General features: G+C 36.3%; 1 protein-coding gene across 1 annotated transcript in view; it reads right to left on the reverse strand.

Moving 5' to 3' along the window:
• Window positions 1-17,823, reverse strand: part of LOC100117476 (aromatic-L-amino-acid decarboxylase) — a 745,226-nt gene that overhangs the window by 580,648 nt on the left and 146,755 nt on the right. The window lies entirely within an intron of this gene.

The raw sequence follows: 17,823 nt of genomic DNA on the forward strand, positions 1-17,823 counted from the left end.
CACACACACTCTCATTCTCTCGCACGCTATCGGTTGTCGCTCGATTTAGTCAGTCTCACACGCTAGAGCTGACGCGTTCGCTATTATGGCCGGAAGCTATCTGTCTGTCCGACGGATGGCGAATTAAAAGCGAGGCCCCGAATCTTTCCTCGCACTTGCGCAACGTCGCGTTTCAACGATGCGCGAATCTACCCGAATTGGCACCTTGTTACAGCATAAATCACTATAAAATATATCTAAAACACATTTTTAAATATTTTGTAAATATTGCTGGAATACATTTTAATTTCGTTCACAAAAAATATTGAGATAAAATGTTATAAAAAATTTAAAAACATTTAAAAATAATATTTTTTTTAACATATTTTAAAAGGCTAGTTAAATATTTGAAATAAATATTAAATTACGATTATTTTTATACATTTTCTTTTCACGATTTTAAAATATTCTATAAATATTATGCAGATACCTTTTTTTATTTGGCAGATGCAAGATACATAGATAAAATATTTTGATACATTTTTATAATCTTTCCAAGTCATATTACTCAGCATTATTTTACAAGATTCATAAAACAATTTTTAGAAATGTAAAATTATGAGGTTATAATACGTTTTCTCAGGAATATTTAAAAATATTTTATAAACATTTTAGGGGAGTAACGGACGGAGTGGAGACGTCAAAAAGCAAAAATGAGTAGACGCGGACCCTGAGATTAACAAGCAAGAGCTCTAACTATTGAGCTAATGTCTATGATGCAAGCGCATGCTATGCATCGTAGTATGGCTGTGCGGACTCTTATTGCTGACTCGTCACGCAGCTCACGCAGCAGACGTGTGCGTCTATGATAGGGGTAATTTTTTTTTAAGTCGAGATAAGTAAGAGACTACATTCGGGTATGCATGTTTTGCTTCCTTCCTAAGGAAGCCTTGTAATAGTAATTTTTGGAGTTTGTGTTAAAACATGTAGGAAATATGTTTTGAGGCATTTTAAGTCGAAAAATAGCCTTTTCAGAAAACGTCTGTATAGATATGTGTGGTGTTTTTTTTTTATGTGGCGTAGGCAGAGCAAGCTCTGCACAAGTCGCCCTCCGACACCGGATCCCCACAGGTACTATCGTTGAACAATACTTCCATGGGGCCTGTTAACTAGCCTTTTTTGGCTTCTCCTTTGAAGTTTGACATTTCCGTACATCCTCCATCCACCCAGGTAATTAGGGGTTCTGGACCACTCATCTTCTTCATTCTGCATCGTCCTGTCGTCTTCTTCCTGCCGCATCATCCGGTCGTCTACTTCGAGCAGCATCGACCGGCCATCCTCTAGACAGACTCAACCCCGACATCTACGTTCCTCTGCATCAGGTGAGGGAGTCTGAGCTCAACTCAGTTATCTACGTTCCTTAAGCATCGATCTGAGGAGCACTTAGATGTACTCAACCCTATTTCCTACGTTCCTCTGCATCGAGTAGGGGAGTGAGAGCTCAACTCTATGACCTGCGTTCCTCTGCATCAGTTTGAGGAGCATTTTGTATCTATTACCTAGTGGCCTTCATCTAGAAACAGTTTTACTCAGCTGTTTTGCTATGTTCTTCCCTTCTATTCTCTTCGTCATTTCTAACCTTCTTGATAATAGTCCTTACGTAGTTGTTTACTGTGCACTAACCATCTTTCGACGCTAGCTGAGCTGTCATCATTGACTCAGGGGTCACCCTAGCCTGAAGGTACTGCTCGAGTCCTTCTCGTTCCATTTCGTATCGCGAACAGTTGTAGAGGACATGTTCCGCATTTTCGTTTGCTTCCAAACATACTGGGCAATTTGGATTATCCTCTATCTTAAAGCAGTGTAGGTAGGCTCGAAAGCACCCATGTTCGCTCAAAAACTGCGTAAGGTAGTAATTCACTTCCCCGTGTCGTCTATTGGTCCAGCCAACAATACGTGGTATGAGGCGGTGCGTCTATCGCCCATTTCCACTGAAATCCCATCGTCTTTGCCACTCAGCTAGGGTTTGTTCCTTAACCGATTTCCAAACTTCCTTTTGAGTATTGTCACCACGCCGGTTTTCTTCGTATATTTTTTTTTTTTTGTTCTGTTGCTAAGAGGTCAATAGACGGCATACTTGAAATAAAGCACACTGCATCTTCTGATACTGTTTGGTAGTCAGAAGCGACCCACAATGCACTTCTGCTATAAGCTGTTGATAGCTTTCGTGCATAGGACTTCGCCAACATAGCGCCCGCCCATATTTGGACACCGTATAACATAATTGATGTGGCTACTGGTAGAGGCCACATCAATTATGTTATACGGTGATGTGGCCTCTGCCAGTAGCCACATCAATTATGTTATATATTACTAGAAGTAACCTTCGGCCCTGCGTTGGCCCACCTACATTTGGCATTATTCGCGATAGTGCAGCACCGACTTTTACTGCCTTATTGCTCGCTCTCTCAAGATGCTGCTTAAACGTAAGTCTGGCGTCTATGGTGATTCCCAGGTACTAAATTGTCGGCTGAGAGTTTATTTCATGTCCGTCTACTGACAGCGTTATTGTCTCTATTATATTTTCTTTCTACTGGATATAAGGATAGCCCCCGTTTTATGGCTAGCAAGCTCAAGTCCAGTCTGCTTTAGCAAATCGTGGATTATACTTACTGTCTCGTTAGCGATGTCCGTCACCTCTTCTTTTTGCTTTGCTACTACGACTACTGCAATGTCATCTGCAAACCCTACAACTGTTGCACCTTCGGGTAGCTCTAGCCTAAGTACGCCATCGTACATGATGTTCCACAATAGTTGGCCGAGCACTGACCCTTGTGGGACCTTTCCGGTTACTTGACAGGTTTTCGTGCCGCTCTTTGTGTCATACAAAAGGGTTCTGTCTTTCAGGTAGTCAGAAATAATCCTTCTTATATATGCGGGTACCTCTTTTTTCAGTAGTGCCTCCTGTATCTTGCCCCAGCTGGCTAAGTTTCAGTAGTGCCTCCTGTATCTTGCCCCAGCTGGCTAAGTTAAACGCATTTTTAACATCGAGTGTAATAATAGCACAGTACTTCTCGGATCATCCTTTTCATCTTTTTCCTTCTATTGCAGTTCTAGCGGTGTCAACTACTAAGCTTATGGCATCAAAAGTGGAACGTTTTTTGCTGAAGCCGTATTGATATTCCGCAAGTCCGCCTGTTTTTTTCAATGACTTGGTCCATTCTAACGCCGATTATGCGCTCTAAGATCTTGCCCGAGGTGTCCAGCATGCAGAGTGGTCTGTATGAGGAAGGTTCTCCAGGTGGCTTATCTCCTTTCGGTAGTAGCAACAGGCATTGCTTCTTCCAGTTCTTAGGAAACGTCTCTTCTTCAAGACATGAGTTGTACAAGTCCACAAAGACATCGGGGCGTGCCTGTATAGCTTGGTTCAATGCAATATTGGGTATGCCATCCAAGCCTGGAGCCTTGTTGTTTCCAATTCTTTTGCATGCAGCCAGTAATTCGTCTGTGGTAATTGCTGGAATGGTTACGTCATTCGCCTCGGCTTCAGGAATAGCTGTTACTTTCAGTTGAAGGGGAAACAGTTTGGTCACAATACGATCCAGCACTTTCTGGCTTTTAGGTGGGGGGATATAACCTCCCTTTATCTTCTTCATTACCACTTGGTACGGTCGCCTCCAGGGGTCCAGCTCAACCTCGTCCTGTAGCTCTTTCAGGCACAGTCGTTTATTCTTTCGGATTTTTCTCTTGATTATCCGTTTAGCATTCTTCATTTCTTTATTTGTGGCGTCTACTATTTCTTTACCACGACTAGTCTTGTAGTATTTTTACCTAGCCCGCTGTTCCTGTCTTCTGGTTCGATGACACTCTTTGCGGTTCGCGTCGATTTCTTTATCCCACATAACATACTGACTCAGTAGGTCCTGTGCAGTCGCGCAGTGATTCATATTCAACTGTACTATTTTCATTTTTTTCGTCTGTTAGTGGCTTTTACTGCGGCTCGGTAAACTGGGCATGCATAGCTACCAGCTGCGTGGTCACTGTTCTCCCTGTGCCTCCTTTGCAGAGTACACAGTTTGGTTGGTTCTTACACTTCTTTGCTTTGTGCCTATCTTTTCCACATTTTAAGCAAAACTTACTTCTGTCTTCAGTTACTGTGCACTTTCTGCCGATACGGCCAAAATCTAGACATTTATAACACCTAAGCAGCTTGTTTTTGTGGTTAGCCACCCGGATCCTACAGTTGACCCATCCTATTCTGATCTTCTGTAGCCTAGTGATCTTAGCCGCTATCTGAGCCGGTACCCGTATCATTGCAATCTGCGTGTCACCATACGTCTTTCGCAGAGATCTTATCGTAGAGACTTCTATGAGGTTGTCCTTGCCAATTTCCTTCTGTAGTGCTTCTAGTACCTCCTTTTTTGAGGTAAGCATGTCCAGATCTTTTACTTCAATGGTTTCAAGGCTGGATATTGACAGTTGAATTTTCCAAAACCCTTGGGGCTAGTTTGTATATCAGGTATAGGGCAATACTGTACATAAGATTAACGTAGTGAAATATGGACTCGAAATTAATTTTTTATAAACATATAACATGCCTTAGTACTTAAATTATAGCTTCAAATGGTTCGTAGAAACAAAAAAAAACGCTGCTAATTCACTGGCACGTAGCTTCCTTCAACTAAATTTATAGGTCCAATCAATAAAATATTGTTTTAATATATAGTATATCTGCCTGCTAATGTATGAGGTGGTTTTTGATACATAATTTAATATATAAGTTTTGGATGGTTTATCGTCCAGAAGTTTGCAGACCCCTCTGTTTTTTTATTATAGAATACGAACACTGCCGTCAATTCTTTTTTACAGAAATTCACGCATGTTTGCATGTGTTCCTAACCAACCTAACCATAAAAAAACTAGCTATTTATTAGATAGGTCGCTCGCGCAATTTTCGAGAAAACGATTTTTACGTTTTAGCTCTTTACTTGCAAACCGCTGGACGAAATCGTTTAAAATTTTAGCAGCAGATAGCTTTTTTATGGTGAAATTCCAAATAAAATTTTGAAGCATTTGACTACATTGTTTTAGAGATATAAGGAATCAAAAAATTTCCAAAAAATATTGAAACCTATATATATTAGCTGAGTGTCGGGCAGCTGTATGGCAGTGGTTGGCGGGGAAGACGTCGGTGGTTGACTGGCGGCGTTTGGCGGGGAAGGTATCGGTGGTGGCGTGAGCAGCGGAGGGATGGCTGGCAGCAAAGTCTCGTCGACCTGTGTCGCCTTATGCCCGACCTTATATAGTTTTTCTATAAATTTGGAAATGCGGACAGATGTTTACGCGATCAGAGCTAATCTCAAAATTATTTTCATAACCCCAATTCGACATGAAACTTTTTAAATAAAGCTTGCAATGAAAAACCGAGTCTATAGCGCCGTAGTATTAAGATTAATGAATCTTGCTACCAAAGGAAATTTCGATCAGACTTTTTGTTTTCCCAAACGTTTGGAAATACAGAATACCCGTGGCAGCTTAACTATCACTTTGTCGCCGATTTCTAGTTCAAAATGCTCCGCGTGTGCATTCTTTTTTGCTGCGCATTTAAGAGCGATTCGGTGGGCTTGCTCGCATGCAAGCGATATCCTTTTTTCATTAGATATTAATTTGCTTTCGGGCGGTATGAATACATATTTTGTCCACATTCGTGTGGGTTTTCGGCCGAAGTGTAATTCTGTTAGTGTGAAGTTAGTAGTTTCATGATGCCTTCCATTAATTATATTTTGTATGATTTTTACGTATCGTGATCAACCTTTGTGTTTGTCACTTAAGAACGTACAGAAAAATCGTCCTAACTCTCTACGTACTCTTTCAACAATGTTGCTTTGCGAATGTCGAATTGATGAGTATAGTACTTTGATTTTTTCGCTTCTTAACGTATTTACATATTTTTATAACACGTGCATCGAAAACGCGCTTTTTGCCTATGAAAAAGTGGAGCGAAAGTCGAGTTTTTCAAGCCTGGGCGAGGCCTTTTTAGTGTTTTTGTGTATATGTACATAGAAACACACCCAAACACACATATATACATATATATCTTAAGGAGAAAATGTTTTTCCCTTAAAGGCAAAAGTACTTTCAAAATTTTTCAAATTTTCAAAATTTTTCAAATTTTCAAAATTTTTCAAATTTTCAAAATTTTTCAAATTTTCAAAATTTTTCAAATTTTCAAAATTTTTCAAATTTTCAAAATTTTTCAAATTTTCAAAATTTTTCAAATTTTCAAAATTTTTCAAATTTTTAAAATTTTCAAAATTGTGCTTTTTTAGGCAGGCTAAAAAGAGCACTATCGATACCCTGATTATAAAAAGCACGATAACACAACAAGGGGCGAATTGGCTTTTTCAGACTCGCATGATGATTGAGCACTCGTGTCCGTCTCGGGTGCTTGCGACGCCCTCGACTCCCACTCGTGCTCAATCATCATTCTCGCTTGAAAAAACCGACTTTCGCCCCTAGTTGTATAATATACTATTTTCGCTTGTGTCCCGTGATCGCTTATTATCGCTTCCGGTTTACTGTATGTTGGTATGTAATCTTCTGTAATTGTTCCGGACGTAATCAAGGGCTACTAGGGATAAGAGCAGTGCGACGTATTTATTAATATTTACTTTGCCTAGTATTAGTTTAGCGAACGTTTTTACGCCACTCGATTCTCACTTGCGCGAATCGACAAGGCGATTCGTGGCTTCAGGCCAATACGGTTAGGAGTGATTTTATAATCATTCCTAGACTGCCACGACCCCCTCTAGGAGTTTTACTCCGCGGATTTTGAGGGTCACTCTCAGTGCGGAGAGGCTAAAGGGCCAATCTGTGACTGCCAGGCTAGAGAGTCGAGTGGTGGGAGGCGTTCGCACGTGTATATGACTACGCTTATAGATATAGATATAGAGGAGAGCGCGCACTGCTTTGAGTCCCTTCGGTAGTCCTCGGAAAAGCGCCTTTATTTTAGTGGGCCCGGGTTTTCGGCGGCTCGAGTGCTCGGGTCTGCAGGGGCGCGAGCCTGCGATGCGTCGTCGCTTCGCTCTAACTCCTCACCCAGTTAGCTCGAATCCTAAATTCATTTATGTTTTTACCGCTCATTTTTTAAATTAAGTTCTTTTAAGTTTGCGTTTTAGTTATTATTTTTTTGCGTAGTCTATTTTCTCGTTTTTGTATTAAATTTATAGTTAATTTCAATATATTTTATAATTTCATAATTATTTGTTTGAGTCTTATTTATTGACCTTTTTAATTGACTTTATTAACTTTATTCCTGAACAGTAATCTTTTTGATGTATTTTGCCGTCGCGCGTTGGAGCGGGTAGAATACCACTTATTTACTTAAGACATCTATTGTAGTTAACAGGTATTTTACTCCTTTGGCTTAGGTGGGCACTAGACCGTAAAAATCGAATGACAATTATTCGCCAGGCTTTTGTGTTAAGATAGGTTGTGACAGTACTTTATATTTTTTAGTTAAATATTTTGTGCGTTGGCAACTGTCACATGTTTATAGGAATTTTGCTATCTTTCTACCCTTATCGAAAATATACACCTGTGATTACAGCTGTAACTACAGGTCAAATTTACATCTGACGAAGATCAGGAGTTTTTCATATGCAAAATTGGTTTGAATCAATTAATCATGGTAGAAAATCGTATTGTAAAACTATGTGAACGTATAATCGGATAAAAGAAAGGTATTTTAATGAAGATTCTGAGTGGGTGGGTTGAAACTTGGTTCCCAAATTCTCGAGTCGAACAATTGCAAAATATGTCATGTTATTTATCATTTTTAGATGATTCTGAATCAATATAGCTAATCGGGACGGGTACGAAAAATATTTTGACAGTCTGAAAACAGTCAAATTACATTTATGAAGGAAGTGGGAAAAGGAATGAGTAGTCGGGTTCTTAAATTAAAAAAAATGCAACAATTTCGCGGTTAAACTAAATATAAACAGTAACTTGCTTAGGCATAAAAACCCTCACGGAACAGAGGGAAAAGCCTGAGCAAGCTAGTGAAATAGAAATTATTTATTGATCAAGTAAATTAATGAATTTATGTAAGCATCAATACAAAAGTCAAAACATATTATCTAATTTAACTTACGCAGTGGATACTCGATCCTTATATTTACAGAGCGCTCGCTTACCTAATATTTCGGGGATCAGCCCCTACAATAACGCCGCAAATCGCAAATATCGGTGCGCTGTACGTGACGGACCATCCTCTCTTCTGGGTAGATTGTCGATCGAGAAGATGGAGATATCCCGGGGTGGCAACGCCCAGCACGTCACAGGGCCCCGACGTCTCGGGAACGGGTCCAGCCCTCGCTCCGTGCACGACTTGAGACGACTCGTCGAGTCGTCGCGACCGGGACCTATAGCGAAGATTCGCTATGCGATAACAACATGTTTGTGTCTCGCCCACACGGAATTACAGGCACTTTATTTACACGAATTATAGAAATAAGGGAGGAATCACACGCGAGTGATTCACTAACAAATATAATTCAAATTACAGCGATTACTACAGGCACAATACAAAAGCTACACGATAATAGAGGTAGGCTTCGGATCACACTGCTCTCGATCGATGCCGAAACGAATCTGACGCTCTCGCGCGCACTAATCGATCTCAGACCGCCGAAGGGCTTACGCATGCGCTCTTTCTTTTCTTGGCGCGCCATAATTAACTCGTCATCAAGAGGCGCGGGAATCAAACCGTGCTAGGTGATACATATTTTATGCGGAGACGTATAATGCGCGAACACAGTCCAAAACTGTATCCAAAAAAATTTTGGAAAATTTTATATTAGTTTTAGTCGATTCTAAGTAATCAATCCAGTTATTAGAAGAAAAGCCATTAATCGATAATTTCTGTTAATTTATCATATACTACAGTCTGAACATTAATTGCAGTATATAAGTATAAGAAATTAATTGTATTACGGTGTAGTATAAGTTATATCTATTAATACTGATTGTGAGTAGCACTATTGGATTAAACTTAATTGGGTCTCATTTTAATATGCGGCCGATCAATTAAGAATCAATTACAACAAATTTATATTTAAATATATAGGTTTCATTTATTAATCAATTGAAATATTATCACAAACATTTTAACGTGAAAATACACAATACTCTTAACGAACTTATGTCGATTTATTTATATATTAATTATATTTATTATAAACTCATTGTTATTAACAACATATATTATTCTGTAATCTTGGATTATCTCAATGATCATCGCCAAACTAGTTTTGAACTAGGCTTTATGTACGCCTACTCTGAACCTCTATTTCAAAACTTCTTTCATATTTAACTTTTTGAGTCAAAGCCGTCGTACATGCATTCATCAAATACTGCCTTTTATCAATGGGATAATTTTTATACGATCTTGTATTATATATATATATATATATATATATATATATATATATATATATATATATATATATATATATATATATATATATATATATATATATAATCTGCGCACAAACCTGTTAAATTGATAAATATATGATATAATATAATATATATAATAAAGTAGTCAATATATACATGTATATTAACTACTTAGTACGTATATATCTCACCAAAAAATAATTCCAACTTATTTGGACAGAAAAGCTGAAACGACTTCTCTCCGGGAACAATTTTCTTTACTTTTTTGAGGTCTTAATGGTTTTGTAGTTCGCAGCGATCTCCAAGCATCTACTCGTGAAGTAATACCCTGTCCCAAATAAATGCGCTATAAAAAAATTTTGTAATGTTTTATTTACTCTGACATATCACAAATGTTATGAATAACTAACAAACACGGGATTAATACCTTTTCTTCATCAAATATTTTATAACGCCGATGTGCTTCTGCTTCTTCTAAAATTAATATCAAACATATCAATTTTTTATCAAAAACTATTTCCACAAGACTATTTCATACAAGCATCTAAAACATTCATTTGCATACCTGGAGCATTCAAAAGGTTTCGCTTTGCGTACATCTTATACAATCTCGGTTTCCAAAATTTGAGAATAATCCAATAGGTCGCTGCATCTGTGACAATATTTCATGTTACTTATGTGCCATTCAAAAATTATATTCTTTTGAACAATAAGGAGTAATGAATCGTTAGAAAATAAAAATTTTCTGAGAAATTATTCCCAATCATATCTGACGATTTTTATGGGACGAGAAATATCCTCGGATTTTTTCAAAAATGTTATAACATTTTAATACTTGCATGTACTTATATTAAATGTTTAAGTATGTACCTTCATTTTCTCTATCCGATGAGCTCAAAACTTTTCTTCTGAAGTCGAATCTCTTCCACGGTGGAGTTCGCGATCTGTATCTACGCTGAGAGCGCGAACGTGACCGCAAACGCCGAGAGCATGCGCGTGACCGTGAACGTGGCCGCGAACGCTGAGAGTGCGAACGTGACCGTGAACGCCTAGAGTGCGAACGTGACCGCGAACGCTGAGAGTGCGAACGTGACCGCGAACGCCGAGAGCGTGCGTGTGACCGTAACCGCGAACGCCTAAAACTCGAATGTGCGCGGGACCGTGAACGCTGAGAGCGCGAACGCGACGGTGCATGTTGAGAGCGCGTAGGAGACGGTGCATGTTGAGAGCGCGTAGGAGACGGTGTATGTTGAGAGCCCGGAGGAGTCGGATCATGTTGAGATCGCGAACGTGATGGTGAACGCCGAGAGCGTGCGCGTGACCGTGACGGGGTAACCCTAATTACATGAAATGCCGTTAGAGTTAGTTTGGCTTTAGATATCATGACGCCAATGCTTGATTTAACGCAAAATACGTTCAAAGGAAATGCGGATAGAGATTGCAAAGAGTTAGGAATACATAGATCCAGATAAAATTGGACAGAATCAGAGTAAAAAACTGGACAAGTCCTATTTTATTTAAATTAATCACATAGGAGTTTATTTTGTATCCAATAATTTGGAAATAAGGGAGCTCACACTTTTAGAACTTAATTGTCAGGAGAGAGTGTATACACCTCTTTCAAATAAAAAATATTTTTGTTTGATAGCTGCATCAAAATATATTAATAAAGCCATTGAACGTAGCTTCTGATTTCATTTGATTTTAATTGATGTCTTGAAAAAAACTAAACAATATTTACACTTAATATTTTAGATCGACTCCCGAGCGCAATACCATTCACTAACCCGGTCTTAGCTTGTTTTTGAGCCCCATTCTGTTAGATTTTATCTGCATTAGCTTCTTTTTTAGCCTGACTATAGCACCATGCTCTAAGTAACTTACTATTTGAATACATTTTACATCGCTTTTTTTGTTTTCTTCTCCGAATTTTTATTATTGTTGTCGAGTACGATAAAAGTCAGCTCTTCTCTCGTTTGCAACAACGTATTAGAATTCATCTTATGAATGGTTATTTCTGCATTCTTTATTTTTGCTTTCTTGAAAATAGTGCTTTCATTTTTCTGGAAATTTCAAGTTCAATAAGTAACATAAGACGTATTCCCGAATGGAAAACATATGTTGGGAAGACCAGGCCAATTTGAACACGGGGCTGCTATAGAAATTCTAAATGAATCGACTTCAAATTTAGTATGGTGGTAGGACAGTATATTATTACCTTTGGTCATTTGTTCCCGGAATTTCGAAAATCATTATCAAACAATAAATGATACCGATATCGGTAAGGTAACTCCTTGTCGGTATACGGTCGTACAGTGTGGCCGATGGGTCCAAAAAGTAAGGCTAGTAAGTACCCTATTAACTTCAACCAATTTTTGCGACAATTTCTGATTTTCGTATATAATTATTTAAAAAATAACATTGGTCTGGCATAAAATAAGATAAAATCTAACTATATTCTTTAAAAAATGTTCTAATAAAAAGTAACGAGTAACGGCAATATACTAAAATCAGCGAATTTCGCAAAAATTGGTTTAAGTTTATGGGGTACTTACTAGCTTTGAGGTACATTCTGAGGGACTCGCATCCTCAAAATACATTACTTAACGAACATTTTCCCGCGTGGAGGGCCTTATTGAATGATTTTTTCTCATGAAGCTTAAATTTTTCCCTTTTTCCACCCATCGGCCTCACTGAGGGTCGCCCGTTTACCGCGCGAAGTAATCAAAACATTTTTAAAAATTATTGCTGAATTATTAGAATTATGAATGCAGTACACCCTTTTGCGATCTGACCCCTCAATTGAAAGCTATCCTTTCTGACCTATAAAAACGATAGTATCATCCGAATAAAACCTCCAATTTGAAAATTTTTGTCGTGAAAAATTTAGAAGATTATATACATCAATTCTGCAAGGAACTGTACCATATATGATTTGCACAAGATTCACACGATCACAACAGGTTAAGTCTACATGCAGATTTGTAACAAAAATACGTATCATTTTACTATTTTTTATGCTCCAGTCGTTTTTATGTTTGTACGTGTTTATAATCACTAAAAACAAAGTTTTCTGTAAATTTTTAGGCCTTTTAAACCTGTGGGTACGGATTTACAACAGAAAGTTTGAAATTTTCTAAGGGAAATGGCACAGCAAATATGCGCATAGCAAAATTCGACTGGCAAAAAATACTGATAAAACTTCGTTAACTTTTTGTAGACATAATTACAAAGAAACGTTATTTTAATTTATTAAATAACATTGTTTTGTCATTTTACAGCTTTTTGGTCATTAAGCTCGTGATTTATCACGTAATATGTTACGTGATCTATTACACGTGGTGTAACGTGTTACAAATATCGGCAACTCGTTACGTGACATATCTCCAAACTCGGCAACACATCGCGTGACAGACTGCTAACAATTCCCACGTGACAAATCTTGTGACAAATCAATCTAACTTTTTGTAGACACCATTCGAATTTTTGTAGACATCATTAGAAAGAAACGTTATTTTAATTGATTAAAAAAACATTGTATGTCATTTTACAGCCTTTTTTGTAAATAATTATTTTTTATAATATCTACTTTTGTTATATTATGCTGGCGATGCATGAGTTTCATTATTCTGCTGGAGAGAATACGTCCTCTTATTTCGAAAGATCTCGTGCCAAAATCTCATCTGACCATACATTGTCCTAATTCATTTAAATATGCATACCCGGGAGAGAAAAATCGCGCGATTTGTCACGTGACGATTTGGCGTTATTTTTCCAGTAAGAAATCAGGCGAATCTTGGGGTGAATCATGTGAAAAATCAAGTGATTTATCACGTGATTTTTCTCGACATGCTGCGGTCTTCCGTTATTCTTAGGGGAGATGCCAATATAATAATTATCAGATATTCCAGATAATTATAGCTCCACATTTAGATGTTATGGTTTTTATAATAACCATGTTGATGATTATGCTCTTATATAATGAGGTGGGGGTAAGGGCATGGAGGAGCTCATTCCCACTCAAAAACAAAACGAGCATATTATATATATATATATATATATATATATATATATATATATATATATATACACACACGTGTGTGTGCATGTATATTTTTTTATATTTATTTATTATGGACTATTGCACACCAACCTGTGGAAAAATGTTCAAAAATCGACTAATCAACTTTTTCCAACAGAGAACATTTTTGTATGAGTTTGTCATACCCCTAACAGAACCCAAAAAAATTTGGAGACCATAAGGTGCCATCAATGCAAAGTTAAGCCATATATTAAAATTGCAGAATTGAGACTTTTTGTAAAAGTTGCCAAATCAAATGATTTTTAAAGTAGGTCCTACCTGTAACAGATTGTCGGTTCAGAAAATGATAAAATTCGGCATATAAGTAGATTTTACTATAACAAATACTGAGTTTAAGTATAGTGAAACTTTGGAGCCTGAGAAAGAACATTAGTTGAATAACTAACAAATAACTTGAGTGCTTGTAAATAATGGTTTGGAACCTGTGAGCCTAGCAATAAACAAATAAAAGTTAAGAAATGTACACTTAACCACAAAAAAAATAGTGAAATCAGTTACTGTGAAACTTTTTATTCATAATTCTGAGAAATAAAATCGTTTAATGTGAATTTCAAATCATTATTTGTCGTACCCTGACTTATGTAACCTTTATTAATAAGTATATCCCACATATATTTGAGAAAATAAAAGTGGACTTTATTTTGAATAGCTACCTATACTGGTAATACCTCCTTAAGGCATGATGGTTGCATTTTTTGTATATAAATGTTAAAACAACTTCAACGCTAATTATTCATAGAATTATAAAAACAAATTTTTGTAACATATACTGCTTATTTTGATTTACAAAATGCAATATATAACACTAAAAACCTCATTGTAACTCTGCGCCACGCTTAAAATATTTTTTCATTTACAAGTATCTACATTTGTCTTATAAGAATTTATCGTACAATAAAACAATTTTTTTATGAATTATCCAAATTACATGAAACTCTAACCCGTTGCAATTATTCGTTTCATTTCTTGTTGCATAAAGTATTATTATTATTTTTGATAATTGTTTCAATTTTTATCATGCAAATCATATACGGTATGTTTAAGTAAGGTTATAATGTATTACTTACATTATAACCTTACTTATATATGTATAAGTAAGGTTATAATGTATTACTTACATTATAACCTTACTTAAACATACCGTATATGATTTGCATGATAAAAATTGAAACAATTATCAAAAATGGTTACATGTAAAATTTCACGTACAATTTTACATACTCATCTTGACGCACACTTTTATGTAGCATTTAGCGTCAAGTTTTACAATTTTTTTTTTGATTCCTGTAAAAATTTACATGTATCAGTTCCAAATTTTTACATGAAATCGGATTTAAAAGTTTATATCAATAGTTTCAACAGAGAAGAATTGACGGATTATAGTAATTCAAGCAGCTTAATCACATAGCAAACTCTTGTACAAATATTTGCTATGCCAAAGAGAAAAATACATGTAGGGAAGAGTGAGGCGTAAACATTTTATTGGAAAATGTAAAGCTACCAAAAACCAATATAGCATGAAGCTACCATGTTGGCCACTAAATGAGAGATTATTGGTATGACTAAGAATGACCCGTGTCCAAGACTGCCCTAATCTGCCCCACTGATCTATGAATGACTTAAACATTGAAAGCAAACCAAGAACATATTATCGAAAACATAGCAAAATTAGGGATCTGATCTTTGGTGCTGCGCTGACAATTGTCTCTTCGTCGTCCGTGGAAGTATTAAAGGATGAACTATCAAAATCTGCCATTTGAGTAAGCGGGGCAAATCGACTACGTGACTTTATAATTTTTTCCATCTCTTCTTGGCCACTAGCTGCAAATCAGAAACGTCAACAATCAAAATTTTTCTCATAAGCCTAGCTAAAATAATAAAAATAATACCAATACTTACATATTAGAGATGAAATTTGTGCTCTGACGATAACACGCTTGCAAACCCTAGCATCGTACCACTTAACATGATACCACTTACCTTGTAAAAAGTCATTGACATGTGTGGGACGATATTTTTCAAACTCTTTTTAACTCTTGAGAATCAGCAGTTTATTTTTGTTTTCTTAATGCTGCACGAATTATAGAGAATCACTACCAAAGCCGTAAGTATTTTCTGAATTTATTACTCTCAAAGATGGATTTCACCTATTTATTTATTTATAAAAAAAAACGTTAAAGATTTTTCTTGACCTGCTCTATGGTATGCTTTAACAGATGATGTATATGTGTGTATATGAATATATATATATATATATATATATATATATATATATATATATATATATGTATATACAGGGTGGGCCATTTTAATCAAACCAGTCTAATAACTCCTAAATTAAGCCATGAACAGAAAAATTGTTCAGATGAAAGTTGTCCAGGATCAAGGGGGACATCTTTTTGTGCAATTAGTTTTGACCTTGAATTCAAATTTCAAGGTCATTTGAAGGTCAAATTTTTTTTTTAAATAGGAACCCCTATTTTTGATAGCAGATTCGGAAAGAACAGGAAATTTTACGTCCGAAACGTCCGAAAGTCAACATCCTCTAAAAGCTCTGGCAGTCGATCTCTGAGTAATGCCAAATAGCTATTCTGGTTAACATTTTGACCTTAAAAAATATGGCCCAATCAGGTAACCATTAATGATCCCACACCACACCACTCCATCGGTTTTGATGGTCAATAGCCCTGTACCAGTGGGGATTTACAGGTGACCAGTAGTGACTATTGTTCCTATTTAATTGACCATCATTGCGAAATATAGCCTCGTCAGAAAACATAACGAAACTGAAATAATCTGGATCATTTTGTAAAACTCCTAAAGCCCACTGGCAAAAGTTAATACGCATTAGAAAATGGCGTGGCCTCAGCTCATGAACTAATCTTATGTGGTAATCGTGATAGTGGAGATTATTGAGAATTCTCAATGCTGTTCTTCGTGGTATACCGATTTCTCTTTCAATTTGTCGAGTACTAATTTGTGGATTGAGATGAACAGCTGCTAAGGCGGCTATAACATTAGGATCATTTTCGTTGTATTCGTGGTGTCTGCGTTGACGACGAAGATGTCCATCACGAGCTCTTCGAAGTAATCTGAGTAATGTGTCGTGAGTAGGACGCCTTCTTAGAGGAAAGCGTTCAGCGTAGAGTCTCACCGCGGCTCTGGCATTGTTTTGGGTTTCGCCTAAGATCATTATCATATCAACAATTTCATTGGATTGATAATCGTCCATGTTGAAAATTTTGTTTATAATAAGAAAAACTATTTTATTTACATTCACTCTTTATTGAAATTGAAACTAAACCAAAATAAGAAAGTGACAACAAAAAAAGGAGGAATTTTCAAACTTTATAATTTTTAAATTAAATTTGTAACTTCTTATTTTCTTACGTTAAGACATTGTGATTTAAATTGAAGACAGCGTGAGAACAATCGTTACAATTCATATTAGATTAAAGAAATTCAACTTAAAAAAAAAAACATCTATACTGGAAATGATGCACTTTGGCAAATACAATTATATTAAATAAATTGGCAAATACAATTATATTAAATTATTAAAATTTTTTTTTAATATTACAAAAGCAAAATGCTGTTTAATATTTTATCTTAAATAATGTATTTTTTAACATCCTACCTTTATTGTTTAACCATTTTTTACTCTTTTGAAACGTTAAACTTTTACTTGACTCTGCTTCGACCGTGAATGAATTGACAACATTCATTTTTAACGTTCCATTTCCCACTCCCATTAAGAACTCAGATTTTAAAATTATCATGTTTACTTCAAAATTTACTTTTGACCACTAAACATTTGTTAACGAATGTTAAACAAGCATCCTAGTGAGAGGCAAGGGGACTCACAGTAAACAAGCACCCCAGTGAGAGGCAAGGGGACTCACGTTAAAAAAGCACCCCAAAGGGAACATAATCCTAATACGTCCACGTCGTTGTTCCTGGGTAGCGCTCAAATTAGGGAATTATTTTGTTTTCATGGTAAATATTTTCATGGTCATTGTCACATTGGGTTTGAATATTCATCATAAAAGTACATTAACTACGATTATTCTATCAGAAAATGCGATTAAATAGCAATTACAGTATTTCTTAACATTTTACCTTGAAATGAGCTTGTGAAGGTCATGAAAAAAATTTTGAAATACCGTTTCGGACGTAAAATTTTCTGTTCTTTCCGAATCTGCTATCAAAAATAGGGGTTCCTATTTAAAAAAAAAATTTGACCTTCAAATGACGTTGAAATTTGAGTTCAAGGTCAAAAC

The sequence above is a fragment of the Nasonia vitripennis genome, assembly GCF_009193385.2.
Source record: "Nasonia vitripennis strain AsymCx chromosome 2 unlocalized genomic scaffold, Nvit_psr_1.1 chr2_random0010, whole genome shotgun sequence".
In the NCBI taxonomy this organism is placed as follows: Eukaryota; Metazoa; Arthropoda; class Insecta; order Hymenoptera; family Pteromalidae; genus Nasonia; species Nasonia vitripennis.